At 42.0% G+C, this 20,091-nt stretch overlaps 1 pseudogene; it reads right to left on the bottom strand.

Annotated features, from left to right (window-relative positions):
- Positions 1–10,368: 10,368 nt before the first annotated feature.
- On the bottom strand, positions 10,369–10,854 carry LOC129404405 (ubiquitin-conjugating enzyme E2 L3-like; annotated as a pseudogene).
- Positions 10,855–20,091: the final 9,237 nt, after the last annotated feature.

The raw sequence follows: 20,091 nt of genomic DNA, 5'->3' as shown, positions 1-20,091 counted from the left end.
TCAGAGATGGGGGGATATTTTAGACCAAGATGTCAGGGAGGGTTTCATAGGCCCAGCTAAGCAGCGTGGAACGAGACTAACTGAGCTGCGAGTTGGAGATTTGGTTCACTCTTGGCTCCAGTCGTCTTAGGAAGTTGAATTCTGGTCACATGGACGTGGCCAAAATGTTGAGCACCTGGCCTTTATGCTGGTTAGTGTCACTTCACACAATTTGAGGTTTCCTTGATTAAGTCATGGTTTTGTGACACTGTAAAATGTCAGAAGTCATTGGGGCCTTCACGAAGCCACCATCCTAAGTCAAAGGCAAGTGCACCCATAAGTAGAGAATGTCAAAGTGCCCAGAGTTGGGCGGGCCTTTGAGGGAGAGTGGCCCACACCTTATGCACCAAGTCCTGCTCTCAGAGCTCAAAGGGAGGTGGGGGGAGGAAGGTCAGAGGGGAGAGAGTGAGAGCAGAGATGTGACTTAGTGACATAGATGCACAGCAGATATAGTAATGAATTTGACAGGGATTGGTTCTTTGGGGGATGTAGATTGTCGAACAGGAAAGGACCATGGAGGAGGCATAAGCTGCAACGAAATATGAAACATAAGGTGAGGTATGTGAATGCTTGAAGTTGCCTTGAGAATGTGGATTTACTTTTAAGGGGATTCCTTTGAAGGAGTTTGTAGGTAGGTAAGACTCTGCATGTTGAGTGCAAAAATATGGACTTGAACAGGGTCGAGCAGGAAGCGAAGGGGCCAGTCAGGACATCATTATATTTATCCAGGTCACAAACGGTGTCTTAAACCACTAGGTAGTAGCAGGGGAGTAGTGATGATAGCTTGTAGCTATTTCTATGCCTACCAGGATAAGCAAAGTTAAAAAGAGGTGGGGAAACTGAGGCTCTCATAGACTGCTGCTGGGAGGACACCTATGGGATAGCTGACATCTCCTAAAGTTCAATCTATATGTATCCTAACATCCAGCACGTCAACTCCTGAGAATATGCCCAAGAGAAATTAATGTTCATGTTCATCAGAGGAACCATAAAAAATTCATAACAGCTTTATTCACGGAAGCCCTAAACTGTAAAACCAAATGTCCATCAACAAGAAAGTGGATAAATGAATGGAATATTGAATCAATCCAATGGCCTGCTTGGAGCCGGATAGATCATGCCGAACAAAGGTTTGCATCTTTTTCTTTCAGTTCATTTATGTACAAGCCAAAATGTAAAGGACAGAGGTGAGGATGGTGGTTGGTTTCAGAGTATTCAGCAGAATGGGACACAGAGGACCCTTACAGACACCGGAAAATGTCTGTCTTGTGAATGGTAACACAGGTGCATGCATATGCAAAAAGGAATAGAACTTAATAATTGATTTTGCACACTATTTTGTTAGTGAATTATGCATAAATATTAAATGGGGGAGTTGATGTTTTATACTTTACCCAAAGATCGGCTAGAATTCAATACTACAGTTGGTATGGGAGAGAGAAGAAGAAATGACATGAGTCAAGTTTCTGGCCAGAACAATTGAGTAGATATTGTCACAAATCAGAGAGGTCGGCGTCCATGTGGAAAGGTATGTGATCCGTGAACCTTGGCTGCCTTTTGTCATTCATAGGGAAATATGAAGGATGAAGGAAACATTCAACTTGCTTTGGCATGAGATGAGCAGAGACATGGAAGTGATACCCATTTATTAGTAAAATAAGAGGCTAGAGGGAAGAGTGGTAGGGACAGCCCGTAGTCTGCCATTTGTAGGACAGAGCTACAGTTCTTGGTGAATGAAACAGGTGAAAAAAAAAAAATGATGTGACCTTCATCTTGCAAAAGACCTTTAGGGGTAGCTGGTCATTAAACAAGAAGCAGAGCAGAAGTTCTGTCTCATGGACCAGGACACGAGCAGGGACACTAGAGTAACTTGTGACAGAGAATTTCTAGGTGCTCCCTCAAGCCATGACCTTCATCTACAAACAGAGGGAGACCGTCTTTCCCGGTCTCCATTGTCGTTCATGTGAGACCAAATGCTGATTCTAACCACTCATAAGTGAGTGAGTTATTTACCGCTTCTAGATCTGGCATTAATTCTCTCAGGCGATCTTTGATTCTCTGCCCTTAGTCAAAGTGTTAAGGATTCCGTTTCAGGCCGCAAAACCCTGTGTTGAGGCTGAGATGCGATGGAAGGAAGCTGGATTGCTCAATCACAAAACCGCTGTCTCAAGAACTGATTTGACCTGGACCTGAGTGAGTAACATATTATGAGAGAGTGGCTTTTGTGCTAAGTCAAGTGAATTAGCATACCTTTGTTCAAAACGTAAGTTTTGAAGAGTACGTCTGCTAAAATATATGAGACTCTTGGGTCCCATTAACTCTAAGGAACTTGGGGTAGAGTTAACTACTGAGGTGGAGAGGTGGAGGCAAGTAGACATGAATCCATACGATGAAAGTTCCAAGCAGTAACTGGCCTGTTAGACCTCTGCCACTGGGAGACATGTGCATGTGTTAGGTTGTGATTATCTGTGTACATTTGCGGACTAGAACACAGTGGGTAGGGCATTTACCTTGCATACGGCCCACCCGGGTTCGATTCCTCTGTCTCGAAGAGCCCGGCAAGCTACCGAGAGCATCCCGCCCACACGGCAGAGCCTAGCAAGCTCCCCATGGCGTATTCGATATGCCCAAACCAGTCACAACAAGTCTCACAATGGAGATGTTACTGGTGCCCGCTCGACCAAATCGATGAACAACAGGACGACAGTGCTATCTGTGTACAACAGGGCAAACATCTCTGGGGGTGCTACAACAACAGCAGATACAGACAAACTCATTGATTCACTCATTCCTCCATACTGTGATTGTAATATTGCAGGTGGCCCTGCCTTCTTTTCTTGGCGCTCAGAGACTAGTGAGACGGGGTGGGACAGGGGGTAGGAAGTGAAGGGAACATCTTTTCCTCAGATCGGGCCTTCTTAGAGAGGAATAGATACTTTTTTGGCTTCCTTTGCCCTATGAAAACTCACCTTGGGGCTTTTGAAGCCGCTGTCCCAAATCACCTAAGACAATTTGGAAAAGAAAAAAAAAAACACGTTTATCCTCAGCAGCAGGCAGGAGACTGCTGGAACAGCCCAGCCAGAGGGCGATGTCATAGCCTGAGGGATCAGTCCTACCTAGGTTTTCCCCAAATGCCTTTAATCCTGAATGATACCCCTGGGGGCAGATAACATTGTACAGTGTGTGTAAGCTTTTTCTAAATGTCTTTGCAATTTCTGAGTCTGGGTCAAGAAGGGGGCAGGAGGCCTCAATGGAGCCGATTATCAGCTCACACAGAAACCGTTCCTTGTTCAACAGACAAGCTGAAGTGCTGAGAACTTTCTCTTTTCTCTTAACCATTCCTTCCCCAACATCCAGGTGACTGATCTCGCCGGTACTCAGTGCTAGATGGAACACCGAAACCTTCACCCAAGTTTGGCAATGGCTTTGCCCTCATTACACTATAAATACTAAAAGTAATGATAACTGGTATTAATGAAAATAAGAAGCGCCATTAACTGATGCCCCTCTGCCAACCCCTTCGTGTTGCTTCCTTTAATCTCCTACTTAGTAAAGGACCTGGGCTGTTGGCACCACGGAGCACCAGACATGAGGATATTTGACATGAACCCAATATGATTGACAATAGCAATTATATAATAACGAGGTTTCATTGAGCACTGTGCCAGGCGCCATGCTGCTTGCTCTAGCTTGCTTGGTTTTACAAAATGCTTCTGACTTGGGTACCATTAGTGTCTCCCTTCTGCAATGAAACTGATGTCCAGAAAGGGTCAGCCTCTTGCCAAGGGTCACACAGTTACAGATATGGAAGAGCAGGTAGAGTCCAGAAGGCTTCAGAGCCTAAGCTACTCAATCGTAGGCTGCAGTGTCAGGAAAGGGTCATCTAGAACTTTCTTTACTTCCTCCAGGAGGTTAAACAACCTGTGTCATTCTCATGACTAAGCTTGGATTCCATTGAGAAGAGAACGTTCTTTCTGTGTAAGGAGGGAAACCTGGACTCTAGTTCTTGCCCTTTCTCAAAGACACACAGACACAATACTTATCAAGTACACTTCGTGGTCCGCACTGCCTCCCCCTGACCTCCCCATTGTCCCAGGAAATTAAGTCTATGGCAACTGGGGCAAGCAGACTGGTGACTGGCCAGCTGAGTGGTCGCCAGAGGGCTGCCCATGACAATGATGGGGGATAAATCCTAGAACAGCAGTCCTGATGTGTTTTCTTCAGAGAAGGACCCCGCCAGAGTCATTTGTACTTGGAGCCTGAAAAGAAAGTTCACATTTCTTGGTTCATTGAATTTGAACTTGAAAAAAAAATTACACCCTGATAGGCAAGAAACACTAAAGTGATAAGCCTTAATTTTTATTTTATTTTATTTAAAAATATTTTACTTGAGTTACAGAGTTACAAAGCCGGTCATGGTCAGGCTTCAGTCATACAGTGTTCTAACACCCATCCCTCCACCAGTGTACATTTTCCACCACCAATGTCACCAATTTCCCTCCTGTCACCCTTTCCCCATCCTGTCTCTATGGAAGGCAATTCCCGCCCTTCCCCTCACCCCCAGTATATCCCCTTTATCTTCCCTTTGGGGCATTATAGTTTTCAATACAGGTCCTTTACCTGTTTTTAGCACAGTTTTTATCCAAAGTGATTACTTCCAACTATGTTTGTCATGGTGGTCCCTTCTCTATCCCAACAGCCTTCTCCCCCAGCACTTGAGGTAGGATTAGGCTCAATTTTGGTGAGAGGCATTCCTTCGCGCTCTGGATAAAGAACTTGAATTTAGTGAGCTGGGATCAGGAACCCACAGTTACCTGGTGGTGAAATAGTCTCTCTAGTTAAAATTGAGCTGTTACTCCTCAGAATCCCCACATCCTGCCTCTCAGCAGCAAATATCTTCCCATGGTGAGCTCTCCACACTGCAGTCATTTCTCACACCACACCAGGCACAGGGGAGACCTAGAAAGTTTCAAAAGAATAAATGAATGATGTAATCACCCTAGGTGTCCAATAAGATATGAATGAATTATGAAAATGTGTGATATTTATGTATAGAGAGAGACATAGTGGAAAACTATGCAGCTGCAAGGAACTATGAAATCATTCAATTTTCTGAAACCTGATTGGAATTGAAAGATATTATGTTGGGAGAAGTAAGTCAGGAGACAGAGAAGGATGATCTCACTTATCTGTGGTATGTAGAGTAACTGGACAAGGAAGTATAATGTAGTAATGCCTAGATCACTCTTGACTCCTGAGTATGGGGAGGAGAATGACAGAAAAGGAAAGAAATGAAAGGGGTAGGGAATAATAAAATGAGAAGGGGAAGTAATGGGGGAAGAGGGGTCAAGAGGCTCGGGTACGTGGGTGATGTGGGAGAGTGGGATAGCTATATATCCAAAATAAAGACTCAAAAATACTGAAATAATAAGATCTAAACTACAACGAAAGCATTTTGAAATGTGCCCATCAAGGTGGCAGGTAGGGGGATGGGGAAGGGGGGGGCAGGAGGAAGCATGAGAACTCTGGCGAGGGGAGGTTGACACTGGTGGTGGGATTGGTGTTGGAATATTGCATGCCTGAGACTCATCAATCAATCACTCTGTAAATCATTGCTCTTTTAATAAACAAAATATTTTTTAAAGCTTTAAAAGAAAAAGAATGAATGAATATTCATTCATTTTCAAAGAATGAATGAATACCCTATTCATTCATTAGGGGGGTGGGTAGAGAGACTCCTGACTTAGATGTGCCAACCATGTGACAGGACCCAGAATAAAATCTTCAGCTGCATCCCCATAATCCGTAATCATGGGCAGAAAGGTCTAAATGTACTCCTTTCTGAGGTTGCTCTAAAACCCTCTTTCTGTGATTAATAATAGTTATCTCTCCACCTTGCGAGCTAGAGATGCAGCACCTGATGCATGCAACTCCCTGGTGAACCCCGTCATAGTCAGGACAGACACATGGCATCATTTTCATGTCATAGATAAGATAAAAGGCCTAGGGCCAGGGAGATAGCACCAGAGTCACCAGTTTGGTCCCTGGTACCACAAGCTTCCCTTCACCAGAGCATCACTGAGTTTGGTCCCTGGAGACCCAAGGACCACTGGGATAGCCCTGGGAATCCCAGCACCACATCCTGGGGCCTTGAACCTCTGGCTTTGTTGAGAATTTCTGGCAGTGGTCCCCGGGAATCCTGAACATAGCTTAGAAGGCAAACCCATTAAAAATGAGATCAGACAAGGTAACTCACCCCAACTCATACTGAAACTTAGTGGCAGGGCTGGGATTCTAATTCTGATCCATCAGTTGCAATAGCCTATTCCCTAAGCCAGCCCTGATTTCCTGGCAAGAGTGAGCCTAGAGAAATGGTTCAGAAGGGCCTGGAGGGTTTGCTGTTTGGGGCAGCCCTGGCCTGTGCATCCAGCTCACCTCTCCTGAGTGAACTCTGGCTCATCTTAAGAAAATGCCACCTTCCTCCACCCCCCACAGAAGAAAAAGTCAGCAGCTAGATCTCGCTTTGCTCATCAAGAAGCTCCAGATTAGAAAGCTAGTTAACAATTCATCTAAGAGCAGCAGAGTATTCCATGCATAACCAAATTAATATTTATAGAGGGAATGCTTGCTCAGACCCAATTAATTTGAGGCCCTGGAAGCCAGGCACAAGTGGTGCGTAGAAGCAATTGCCAGGATGCTGTTGGGTGCAGAGCGAAGTATGCTGATGGCCCGGCATAGTTGCAGGGGGTGTGGGGAATGGGCGGAGAGGGGTAAATAGGTCATTCACCCCAGGTCCTTTGATTTATAGACAGGCAATAAACTTCACCATGGATTCCACTGTATTTTAGCACAGAACCTGAGCAGATCATATGTTTGCAGAGGCTTCCAAAGGCTGAGTTGTGGGGTCAGTGGGTGGAACGGCCAAATGGGGTCTCCGACAAATTGGAGATGGGACACCACTAACTTACCATTTTCCAACTCATTCATACCAGTGTGGATGGGATCCTGTCTGGCCACCCAGATATTTATATAGAAAAGTCGTCTTTTAATATGGAGTCTCCATAGCAACTAATGCATATTGTTAGAGGGTGAGAGGGTCAAGTGAAGCATATCGAGGATATTTCTGGCCACCTGATACCTTGTCATAACCTCCAGCCTAGAAACTGGTCTCTGAGGTTGTTTTCAGTCATTTTCATTAAATCTCAATGTTTTTGCCTCACCAAATTTTCCCAGTTCCCGCTTAAAACCAATCCATCTGGGGTAGTATTCTGAAGACGATGGTATTCTTTGGGTTCTAAAATATTCCATCCATTGGCATCCTGGAATCTAAAGGTCCTATTAGAAGGTCCCACACATTTTCTACTTAATACCAGTTAATTTCCACTTAACTCCACTTATTCATTTTTCACTTAATTTCATATCTTTGCAAAAATGAAAATATGGTGGTGTTCTTCTTCTACCTCTGTTGTTTCCTTTAAAAGTTCAGCCTCTTTAAAATCACACTTGGCGTGAGGAGGGGGTACAGCAGGTATAGCAGGCCAGGCACTCGCCTCACAAACAATCAACACAGGTTCTAACTGTGGCACCACATCACTTGTATCACTTGTTGTCCCATTGATCTTCAATTTGCTCGAGTCCCCACTGTGCTCTGAAGCACATGGATATTTCCATCCCAGTGGATTATAAACTTCCTAAAGACAGGGATTCACTAGCACTAGTCGGACCAGATTCACAATATAGTGAAAACCTAGTCCCAGATATCTCACCCTATCAAGCAGGGCTTCCTGGGAGTTCTTCTTACCTTCCTCATCTTTGCCAATACCACAGCCCAGCTTGGACTGACTGGAGATTTTCCGGGCTGTGTTGATACTTCATTTTCTTCCTACTGAAATCTATATTTCTATTTGATTCTCAAAATCTCTGTTCCTCCCAAATCATCTTGACAGTTTACATTACCCACATATTAGGCTTACCAGAGAAACTATTTATATAGAAGGAATTGACTCATCTGGTGATGGGGACCAAGAAATGCCCGACTCTGCTATCTGCTGCCTGAGAGACCAGGAAAGCCAGTTTATCATACTGTATGAGTTCAAAGGCTTGATAATCAAGGTAGATGATGTTATAAATCTTAATGTAAGTCCAAATTCCCAAGAATCGGCATGACCAGTCTCCGAAAAGGCAACATGAGCCAACAAAATTCCTCTTTCCTCCACTTTTTTTGTTCCATTAGACCCCATCCCCCACCCCCACCCCCATGCCCTGCCAATCCCAACCCAGGATTGAAGATTCCTACCCATAGTAGGAAGATGATCTTTACCTATCCTACTAATCCAAATGCTAACCTCTTCAGAAATACATTTGCAGTGACACCCCAAGGGTTTCAAGCAATTTTTTGAGCATCTTTTAGCTAGATCAAGTTAATGTATGCAGCAATTGCTTCCTGCACAGTTTTATTGTTCTGCATTGAATTGCCTTTGTCTTTCCTTGTGTTTCCCTTGGGGGCTATTGAGAAGTGAATTTGCACCAAGACCTCTCTCCCCAACTGTAATAAAGTCCACGTGGTCTCAGTCAAAGCCCTAAGTCACCTCAAAACTCCCTTTACTTCCTTCTCTGGACTGACTTTTCCAACTTGCTCTTCAGCCTACCATATTTTCCTTTAAAAACAAACAAACAAACAAAACAACCTTTTACCCTCTTTTATCCTCTCAAGTCTTGAAAAAGTTCTGCTAGCCAATCCTCTCCTCACCCAGTCTCCCTTGCCCAGCCTGAGAAAAGCAGAACAGACTTAAATGAAAAGAATGATCCAAAGACAGAGTTTTGACTGATCGGTGTAAGCAGGTTTTCCTTGCCGGGCTGGAGCCAGCCGAGGGGGGGAGTCCAGAGAGAACTCCCTCTGCCTCTGCTCGGTGTCAGCAGCTGCTCCTAAGTCAACAGAGCGTTGGTGTGTGTCTGGGCTGAGGAGAACAGAGGTTGCTTAAATTGTTTCCCAGCCCCTCTGAAACCAATAAGTGCTACTCCATTGCTTGGTACAATTGAGTTCATGAATGGTGCCCCGATGGGGTGTCAAATCAAATCTTAATCCTGTCAAATGCTGACTCTGTGAGCTTTCAGGAACTGGCAGAGGGCCAAGTGAAGAAAGATTAGGTACCCGATTCCAATAAGTTTGTGCAGGGGGTCACGGAGATTCTGTCTCCTTGGCACCCTGTATAAAGGCTATCAGTCCTGGCAACCATCTGGGATTTTAAAGATGCTTTCGGGTAGGCTTAATAGAAAGAGTCTCAAACAATAGCAACTACCTCCGGGGTCAGTTTCAGTAAGAAGACAGAAGTCAAAGTGGACAGGATGATACAATGTTATAGAGAATGGTGGATAAACTTATTAAAATAAAAGTGCTTTATTATTAATAATAAAAGTTTAATGATGCCATGAATGACACATAAACTATTAAAGGCTTTGCAAGGTACTGTTCTAGACCTTGGGGAGCTGTCAATCAATGAAAGTACCAAAACTCAAGGGACATATGCTCGAGAGAGGGTCTCCCTGCATCTGAATCCAGAAAAACCAAGTCTTAAAGAACTTTCAACAGAGACCAGGGAACAATAGTCCAGTCCCTTAGTGAGTCACAAATCCAGTTTTTCTTTTGTACAGCAGATACATACAAAACTTGCCTGGATAGAGGGAGTTTCTTCAGATAAGAGGTTCCACAGATAACAGGTTTGTGCTACTAAAGTTTTCTTGCCCATCCTCATTTGTTCACCCTGGTGGCATAGTTGCTGAAATCGCAGGATCGACTCCTCCACCTGGAGATACTGCAGAGCTAATGCATCTCTGACTCAAGTCCGGTAAGTTCAATGGCATGAGGGTATAATAACATCTCAGACTCAAAAATCAAATTTTGGAAGCCAGATCTGCCACTTACTAGTATGTAACCTTGCCTATGTCTCATACTGAGTCTACAGTTCCTCCGCTGAGAAATAAGTGTAATATGAGTGTAATAAATATAATAGCCTTCTCAGAGATAAGTGCAATAAGTGCAATATCCTTCTCAGAGATAAGGATTCAAGGAGATAATTCAGAAAACAAACAACTGTTTAGCTACTACAGTATGAATTTTAGAACATCTTAAACTTTTTAATCCTTCCTTTCCAGGGTACCAAAACCACTTTCTTTGATTAAGAAAACTGTAGAAAGTGAGTTAACTGCCGTAAGTGAATGCCAGCCAACGGCACACGTCAATTTTCCAGAGTCCTGCTTTGCTGCGTGCTCGAATGCAGTGCTCGAGGTCTTAGCTAACACTTGCTGGGATCAATCTCGACAGATGTTAGTTCACAGGTCACTTTCTCCATATTGCTTCGAAACCTCTACAATATTCTTACAGAATGTTTCTTCACTCCTTGGAGTATTCGAGGAGTTTTCAGAGGCGTTTTTCAGCGAGGTCAGCTCAAAGTGGGTGCTTACGCTGGAGGTGTTCAACAGTACAATGAAGGACTGGATTACTTGGTCAGTTTTGCTTGCTAGCTTCCAGTTTTCAGGACTGACTGACAGACAGAACTGCCCCTGTTCACCGGTGTTTGTGTGATGGAGCCTTGTTTTTTACTGTGATCTTTGGTGGTTTAAAGAAAACCTGAGTCTGGGGGTACTTGGCAGAAAAGTTTTGTTTCTGGAAGCCCCCTGATAAGACAGAGGACTGTCAGGAGTAAGCCCTTGCTAAGCCAACAAATCAGCTTCCTCAACCTGAATGTTAGGGAATTCTCTCATTCCATGTTTGTGGATTTCTTGAAGCTCCTTCACCAGTCCCCTGCTGGCTGCCATCTTGGATCTGGCGCCTCTGAGTTCATGTAGAGACAGTTCTCAAGACTATGATGAGAAGACATTGGAACAAGCAGTGGTCAAGGTCAACCATCATAACCCCCCAAAAAATGGAGCTGGAGTGATAGCACAGTGTGAAGGGCACTTGCTTCTTTACCCAGGTAATCCTGGTTTGATCCTAGAGCCGCATATTGCCCCCAGGCCTGCCAAGAGTGACCCCTGAGCATACAGCCAAGAGTCATCCCTGAGCACAGCAGCTGTGGCCCCAAAACAAACAAAAAAGTTCTAAGAAAAAGTGAATTTTTTCTTCCCCAGCAGCCTGTGAATCTGCTGGATCTATTGGCAGCTCAAAGCAAGAAGGGGGGCTCTTCCCAGAGACCAAATAAAGAAGCATCACTTGTTATGAAAAAAAAAAAGAAGCATCTCTAATTATTTTTCTGTTTAAACTCCCCGGTCCAAGATATTTCAACATGAAAACTCAAGCAAAGACTCCTACGTCTGAACTGATTTAAAGGAAATATACAGAGCTTCATGGACAGGCAACAGTTTAGGGGATTCATTGCCTTGAAACAAGTTTCACAAGAAGCATTTAAAAGAGCTTCTTTAAAGGACAGGAGAGGGGCCGGAGCGATAACACAGTGGGTAGGGCATTTGCCTTGCACGCGGCCGCGGGTTCGATCCCCGGCATCCCATATGGTCTCCCAAGCACTGCCAGGAGCAATTCCTGAGTGAAAAGCCAGGAGTAACCCCTGAGCATCGCTGGGTGTGACCCAAAAAGCAAAATAAATAAATAAATAAAGGACAGGAGAAACTTTCCATTCTGTGGCATTGGGTATGGTACTCACTAATGGTGCAAAATGTCGTCCTCTGCTAGATTAAGACAGGTAAAAACATAGCAAGTAATCATCAAGAATTGACTTTTATTTCTTTTCTTTTCCTTTCTTTTTCTGGCTTTTGGGGTCATACCTGGTGATGCTCAGGGGTTACTCCTGGCTTTGCACTCAGGAATTACTCCTGGCAGTGTACAAGGGACCATATGGGATGCAGGGGACTGAATCCTGGTTAACCAAATCCCATGCAAGGCAAACTCTCAACCCACTGTATTATCATTATGGCCCAACTTCTATTTATTTATTTCTTGATAATTCTATTTGTCATTCCTTTAAGTTTTATTGAACCAAGCAATATGAAGTAAATTTGTTGTGTACCTGTCCAGAGGGCTGGCAATGGGGGTTGGGGGTAATAGAACCTATGGATATTGGTGGAGGGAAGGGGACATTGGGTGTGGAAATGATGTTGGAACACCGTATGCCTGAAACAACTCTATTATCAACAACTTTGTGAATCACAGTGTCTCAGTTAACATTTCTGAAAAAATAAATCTGGAACCAGGAAAAAAAACACAACATAGAATTGTTGAAAGACAAGTCAGGAGTCCTGAAGTAAATAAGCCTGTGTATATAGGCACATTTTGTGTGTGCAACCCAAAGTCCCCTGTTTTCACCATGTGGATCTTTAGTCTTTAAAAGACGCTCTAGGACATCTGTGGTCCTGCCAGATCAATTCACAAGACTTTGTGACTCCTACCTGTCCCCTTCTTGGGAGGATTTGGAGAAGCATCATTTGTGCTTCTCCTTGGGATGTCGTTTTGTTCTGTTTGAGTTTGTATTTAGAATTTGGTTTTTATTGTGTTTGTTCCATTTTGTGCCTTTATTTGAAATTTGCTTCTGTTCAGTTTGTACTTGTGTTTGACACTGGATTTTATTCTGTTGAATTTGACGTGTGTGCGTATTTTTCAAATTTTGTGTTGCTCATTGTTCTGTCTCACTCTGGGAAATTTAGTTTTAATAACTTCTAAAAGTCCCTTGACTGATCTTAATCGACTATTATCATCTTTAGTTACTGGTCCATGAGTCAAAAAAAAATGCTTTTCTAATGTTTCATGGTCTGTTTCATTGTGTGCTAGAATTTCAGAACAAATGCCTCCTAAAAGGGTATCAAATTGCTATAGTATGCTACAATTAAAATCATTTTGTCAAAGGTCTGAATAAATGGGGTGAAATATTATATGTCCTAGCTTATTACATGTCCCAGTTATTCTATGTTCTATTATATGTCTGGGGTGGGGTGATAGTACAGCGGGTAGGGTGTTTGCCTTGCATGCAGCCAACCTGGGTTTGATTCCTCCCTCCTCTGGGAGAGCCCGGCAAGCTATGGAGAGTATCCCGCCTGCATGGCAGAGCCTGGCAAACTCCCCGTGGCGTATTCAATATGCCAAAAACTGTAACAAGTCTCACAATGAAGATGTTACTGGTGCCTGCTCAAGCAAACCGATGAGCAATGGGATGACAGTGATACAGTGATTATAAGTCATATGGCATAGGCACTCCTCTCAGAAAGAGTCCCGCTTAATGGTACAGAGAGGAGAAGGCACAATTTTTCTCCCCATAGGAGAACCTAAGACAGTGGGCGGAGAAGGATGAAAGAAATGGAAGTCTTAGGAAGAGCTCAGGTCTGTTCCTGCACCCTGAGTCTGTCCTTATGCCTGTGTCCAACACACCACACTGACCGCTAGCACTGCCTCTCCCAGGCTCTCTGCTATGACAGTCTCAAGACACACTGACAAGTGTTAGCTGCCCCCTCCTCGACACCGTGACATGCAAATGACCACTGTTTGACATTTATGATGGTTTTAAAGTTAGAGAATGGAGGCTTTAAACATGTTCTAAGCGTTTTCACAAATTCAAAATTAATAGAAAATATTTAAAGCTGAGTATGAGAATAAGAGACATATTTACGGTGGCAAGGGACCTGGAAATAAAGATGTTTTGCTAGAAGGGTTCTGTCTCAAGGCAAATTAACTTATTTCTGAAATGGGGTGGGGGAAAATCAGAGAGTGCTAAAAAATTTAAAGGAACATTTGACCTTCAAACAAAACCTAAAGACTTCACCCCTTTCCTCTAAATTGTGTTTTCAATGTTGTTTTTAAAGGCATAAACTCTAAGTGGACATAAGACTTTGTTTTGACTATTTGAGCTCCACATCTGACTGACTTAGCAAAATCTCTAAAAAGCACTTTAAGATTTGATAAAAATTATTCTTACTGCTTATATTGCAATTGAACAAAAGAAAGCTTCACTGGCTTTATGTGAGCAATTTAGTTGACCATGAAAATCCAACTAGAAGTGTAAAAAGTATGAATGGCACATTGTACTGTATCTTCCTGGACTTTTAGAATTTATTAGGAATGGAAGAGTATGCCAAAAATAAACAAAAATGCATGTCTATAAAATGTATAAGAAAATAGAATAATATTTTAAGTATTTTTTATTTTTTAAAAATATGGACAAATGATTGCATTTTTAAGGAAAAATAAAATAATTTTCAAAAAATAAAACAAAGTTAAAGAAACTTGGTAAATCACAAAGAATGTGTGTATATGAAAGAATATTGTGAAGGGGGAATTTTTAAAATACACACATACACAAACAGCTCTATAAGGTTAAGCAGATTCAAATCAAATGGATTGTTAAAAGAATTTTAAAGTCAAATTTTTTCTTATTTTAATTTTTAAAATAAATCATTAGTGTCCATATAAAACCACCTTTGATTTGTTTAATTATTGAAAGGATAAAGAAAGCATATTCTTAAATAATTTATTATCAGTTTAAGTCATCTACCTACACACATGGCATACATGTTAAAACATGTAACACATATCAGAATAACTTCAAAGACATACATCAACATACTATTGATTTTAAGTAAGCTTAATTATACTTAGAATTATAAGTCTTTTTTATTTTGTTTTTTGTTTGTTTTCTTGTTTATTTTGGGGATTGGTCCACACTCGGAGGTACTCAGGGTTTACCCCTGGATCTGTGCTCAGGAATCACTCCTGGCAGGTTTAGACAACCATATGTCGTGCTGGGAATCAGCCACATGTAAGACAAGCATCCTACTAGCATTCTAACCAGCGACCATAAATTTTATATTGCCTTTGACCTGTGTCATTTTTATTAAATGGATAATTAAGTATTGTTTTATAATAACATGTATAGAAATTTTAAATTTTTCAAAATATAAGAAAAAATATATAAATATATATGTTGCCTTAGATGAGCTCCTAAGGCATTCATATTAAATTCTTCAACCACATCAACCATGAGAGATAGATTTTTTTTTTAAATTTTGTGATTTAATTACATTTTTGGTATATTTTCAATCAAGTTTTTTTTTTTAATTGAACCACTGTGATATACAGAGTTACAAAGCTGATCATGGTCAGGTTTTAGTCATACAGTGTTCCAACACACATCCTTCCACCAGTGTACGTTTCCCACCACCAATGTCCCAGCTTCCCTCTTATCATGCTCCTCCCAGTCTGTCTCTCTCTTTTTTTTTTTTTTTTTGCTTTTTGGGTCACACCCAGTGATGCTCAGGGGTTACTCCTGGCTTTGCACTCAGGAATTACTCCTGGCGGTGCTTGGGGGACCATATGGGATGCCGGGGATCGAACCTGGGTCGGCCGCGTGCAAGGCAAACGCCTTACCCGCTGTACTATCGCTCCGGCCCCCCCAGTCTGTCTCTATAGCAGGCACTTTCCTTCTCTATATATATCTCTCCCACCCCCTGCTCTCTCTCTCTGTCTCTCTGTCTCTGTCTCTCTCTCTCTCTCTCGGGGCATTAAGGTTTGCAATACAGATACTGAGAGGTTATCCCGTTTGTTCCTTTACCTATTTTCAGAATGCAGTTCTTATTCAGAGTGATCATTTCCAACTATCATTGCCGTACTGATCCCTTCTCTATCCCAACTGCCTTTTCCCCAAGCACTTGAGGCAGGTTTTCAACCATGGACCAATCGTCCTGGCCTTTGTTTCTACTGTCCTTGGGTATTAGCCTCATATTATGTTTTTTTCTTTTATTTATATCGCACAAAAGAGTCCAATCATTCTAAGTCTATCCTTCTATTTCTGACTCATTTCACTCAGAATCATATTCTCCATATTGCAATTTTTCCTGGAGTCCTTAAGGACCTGTTAGGATGATTAGAGGTTCACCAAAAGCCTCCGTCCCTCTCGGAGAGCCTGGCAAGCTACCGAAGATGTCCTGCCCACACGGGAGAGCCTGGCAAGCTACCTGTGATGTATCTGATATGCCAAAAACAGTAACAGTAAAAACAACGTGCTCTTCATGCTCCTGGAGCAAGCAGACGCCATTGGGCTACATTAGCACGAGACAGGGATGATTTTACACACATTACTGGTGCCCGCTAAAGCAACCGATGAACAACGGGATGACAGTGACAGTGACAGATATTCTCCATGTCTATCCATGTCTATCCACTTTTAAGAAAATTTAATAACTTTATTTTTCCTAACAGCTGCATAGTATTCCATTGTGTAGATATACCATAGTTCTTTAACCAGTCATCCACTCTTGGGAACTCCAGTTGTTTCCAGTTTTTGGCTATTGTAAGTAGTGCTGTAATTAACATAAAAGTGTAGATAGCATTTCTGCTGTGTGTTTTTGGGTCCCCAGTGTATATCCCCAGAAGTGGTATTGCTGGGTCATAGGAAAGCTCAATTTCTAGTTTTTCGAGAAATGCCCATATTGTTCTTCAAAAAGACTCTAACAGTCAGTATTTCCACCAACAATGAAGAAGAGTCCCTTTCTCCCCGCATCCACTCCAGCATTGGTTGCTCTTGTTCTTTGTGCCAGTCTCTGTGGTGTGAGATAATATCTCATTGTTGTTTTGATTTACATCTCCCCGATGACTAGTGATGTAAAGCATTGTTTCATGTGTCTTTTAACCACTTGTATTTCTTCCTTGAGGAAGTTTCTGTTTCTTTCTTCTCCCCATTTTTTGATAGGGTTGGATGCTTTTCTTGTAAAGTTCTTTAAGTGCCTTTTATATCTTGGATAATAACCCTTTAAGAGGTGGGTTTTGCCTAAATAATTTTTCCCAATCTGTGGCTGTATTTTGATCACCATTTCTTTTGAGGTGCAGAAGCTTCTTAGTTTAAGATAGTCCCATTTGTTTATCTTTGTTACCATTTTCTTGGTCAGCAGTGTTTCATCCTTGAAGATTCCTTTAGCTTCAGTGTCATGAAGGGTCCTGCCTACATTTTCCTCCATGTATCTTAAGGATTCAGGTCTGATATTGGGGTTTTTAATTCATTTTGATCTGAATTTTGTGCATGACACTAGAAAGAGGGCTGAGATCTTTTTTTTTTTTTTTTGCATGTAGCTGTCCAGTTTTCCCAGCACCACTTGTTAAAGAGTCCACTTGCTCCACTTCACATTTCTTGCTCCTTTATCAAAGATTAGGTTATCATGTATCTGAGGGTCAGTGTCCGGATATTCAACTCTATTCTGAAGGCCTTCTTTATTCTGATACCATGCTGTTTTGATTACTACCGCTTTGTAGTAGAGTTTGTGTTGGGGTAGGTGATGCCTCTCATCTTTTTTCTAAAGATGCCTTAACTATTTGTGGGAGTTTATTATTCCATCTGAATTTTTAGGTCTTAGAATCGGACAATGTAAGGTCTTCAACTTTGTTCCTCAGAGCTGTTTTAGCAATTTCAAAAACACTGCATATCCACGTAAATTTTAGAACCCGCTTATCAATTACTACTGGAAAACAGCTTATTGGAATTTTAATTGGAACTTGAGAAAATAGGCACTATGACAATTTTGAGTTATGGTTCATGAGCACAATATACCTCTCCATATATATATATATATATATATATATATATATTTTGCTTTTTGGGTCACACCCAGCGATGTTCAGGGGTTACTCCTGGTTTTGCACTCAGGAATTACTCCTGGCAGTGCTTGGGGGACCATATGGGATGCCGGGGATCGAACCCGGGTCGGCCGCGTGCAAAGCAAACGCCCTACCCGCTGTGCTATCGCTCCGGCCCCATATTTTTTAAATTTCTTTACCTTATCAATTTTTAAAAGTCGTTTTAGTGTACAGATATCACACAGCGATGCATTACAAGTGCACAAAATGTACACTTATAACATCAAAATGATCTTTAAGCATTTTATTTTTAAATACTCCAGTTTTTACCTGCTAGCATATAGAAATACACTGACACTTTTATCTTGTAGCATCGCAACTGTGTTTTGGACTTTTCTGTTTGTCTCAGGACTCCTTTGTTCCCTCCTATTTTACTCAAGTATTCTGCTAAAAAGTTTACTATTTCTTATTACTCACCTCAGTCTTGGACCCCTTACTAATCTCTTGAAAGCCATCACATTTATCATGTCTCCATCATGAAGGCCCAGCACTTTCTAATTTCCTCTCTGGGAATTTGCTGGACCACTCAATTATATACTTTTCTGTATTGACCCCTACCCAAGAGACATACTACCTAATGTATTTCTCACTGACCTCAAATGGAGGCGAGCCAGCTGCCACAGGTATGTCGTTTGGGTTTAATATCTCCTCCATATATTGATCACTTATCCTTTTTAGACACTTGTGGTCTACAAGTTTCTAAAACTGGTTTTCAGACCATCCTGGAGAGAATACATAGTTTGTGAATCTCTGGAGTTTTCTTAAAACAGAAAACACTGGAGGCACGCATTCATCCATATTCTCTATGACAGTGATTTGGGGGAGGGTTTCCTAGTGTAATGTGATAAGTTATAGAAGCAACAAATCAAAGATCATTCAATACTAAAAATATTCAGTAAGAAATAAAAGTGGGAGGAGGGGAGACCCATTCACAATAGTCATAAAAACGATAAAATATCTATGAATAAATTTAGCAAGCACAATACTTATGATAAAACCATAAAATTTTATTGAAGAGCATAAAACATGTTCTGAATTAATGGAGATACATAGCATGCTCCTGAATAGAATGACTTATAAAATATAGACCCAACCCAAATTAATAGCAGTATTTATCAGAATCTCCAAGTTTTCTTTTTTATTTATTTTCTTTTTTTTGCTTTGATTATTTTTATGGGAATAAGATAAGATATATTCTTTTAAAAACAAATTTGGGCTTGAAAAAATTTGTAGAAGAGAGAGTTATCCTACTACCAATATCAAAGCATACAGTGCCAATACTGTTTTGAGGGCTGCATCTTTAAAGTATACTTTTAAATAGGTGGTAAGAGAATTCTTTCTCCTACATTATTCCTAGGAGAAGACATTAGTCCCTACTAATATCTACTGTTGGCCATGCCAAATGTTGCAGGAAGTGGCACCATAGTTTCCTGAGCACTGCTTAGGAAGACCTCATCCCAAGAAGAGGGGAGAAGAGGAGAGGAGAGGAGAGGAGAGGAGAGGAGAGGAGAGGAGAGGAGAGGAGAGGAGAGGAGAGGAGAGGAGAGGAGAGGAGAGGAGAGGAGAGGAGAGGAAGGGAGGGGAGGGGGAGGAGAGGGGAGAAGGAAGGGAAGGGGGAGGGGAGGGGAGGGGATGGGAGATGAGAGGAGAGGAGGGGAGGGGAGGGTAGATGAGAGGAGAGGAGAGGAGGGGAGCAAAGGGGAGGGGAGGGGAAGGGAGGGGAGGGGAAGGGAGGAAAAAGGAAAGGAAAGACGGGAGGGAGGGGAGGAGAGGAAAGGAGAGAAGGGGAGAGGAGAGGAGGGAAAGGAGGGGAGAGGAGGGGAGAGGAGAGGAGGGGAGGAAAAAGGAAAGGAAAGTCAAGAAAATGTTAACCTGCTTTGTTGCAAATAAAAGATTAATGTCAATATACAGGTGATTAAGAGGTCACCTGAGTCTCTGAATTAAAATTTATATATGACTAATGTTTATATACCGGTGTTTCAAACTCACTTGAAAAATATCAAACATCTCAAATATTTTTAATCATGTTATCAATGACAGTAGTGGTGGCACGTGATAGGAGGGGATAAGTAGTAATAGGAGGTGCTATGAACTCCAACTCTGCCGAGTTTAACAGCACACAAATTTCCGTGATAATCCCATGAAGATTAGAATGGGTCTTCCTGGGTACTGGGCAGCTATTTATGTTATTTCTCACAAACCCAGACTCCTTCTACATCACAGTTCTTTCTTCTCTAGGTCTGAAATTCCTCTGCTTTAGGTTGATGCACGGAGGAAAAGAATTAAAGAGCATCCGTGTGAAAATGTAGAGACTCCAGCCTGGGAATAAAGACACACGCTCTTCCGTTCATACTCCATTAGCCAGAATTCAGTGCTCTGACGATGCTGAGAGAATGCTGGGAAATGTGCTCTAGTTGTTTGCTCAGGAG

This window comes from Sorex araneus, chromosome 4 (genome assembly GCF_027595985.1).
Source record: "Sorex araneus isolate mSorAra2 chromosome 4, mSorAra2.pri, whole genome shotgun sequence".
Classification (NCBI taxonomy): domain Eukaryota; kingdom Metazoa; phylum Chordata; class Mammalia; order Eulipotyphla; family Soricidae; genus Sorex; species Sorex araneus.
The sequence above is the reverse complement of the archived record's forward strand: the minus strand, read 5'-3'. Positions and strand labels throughout refer to the sequence as shown.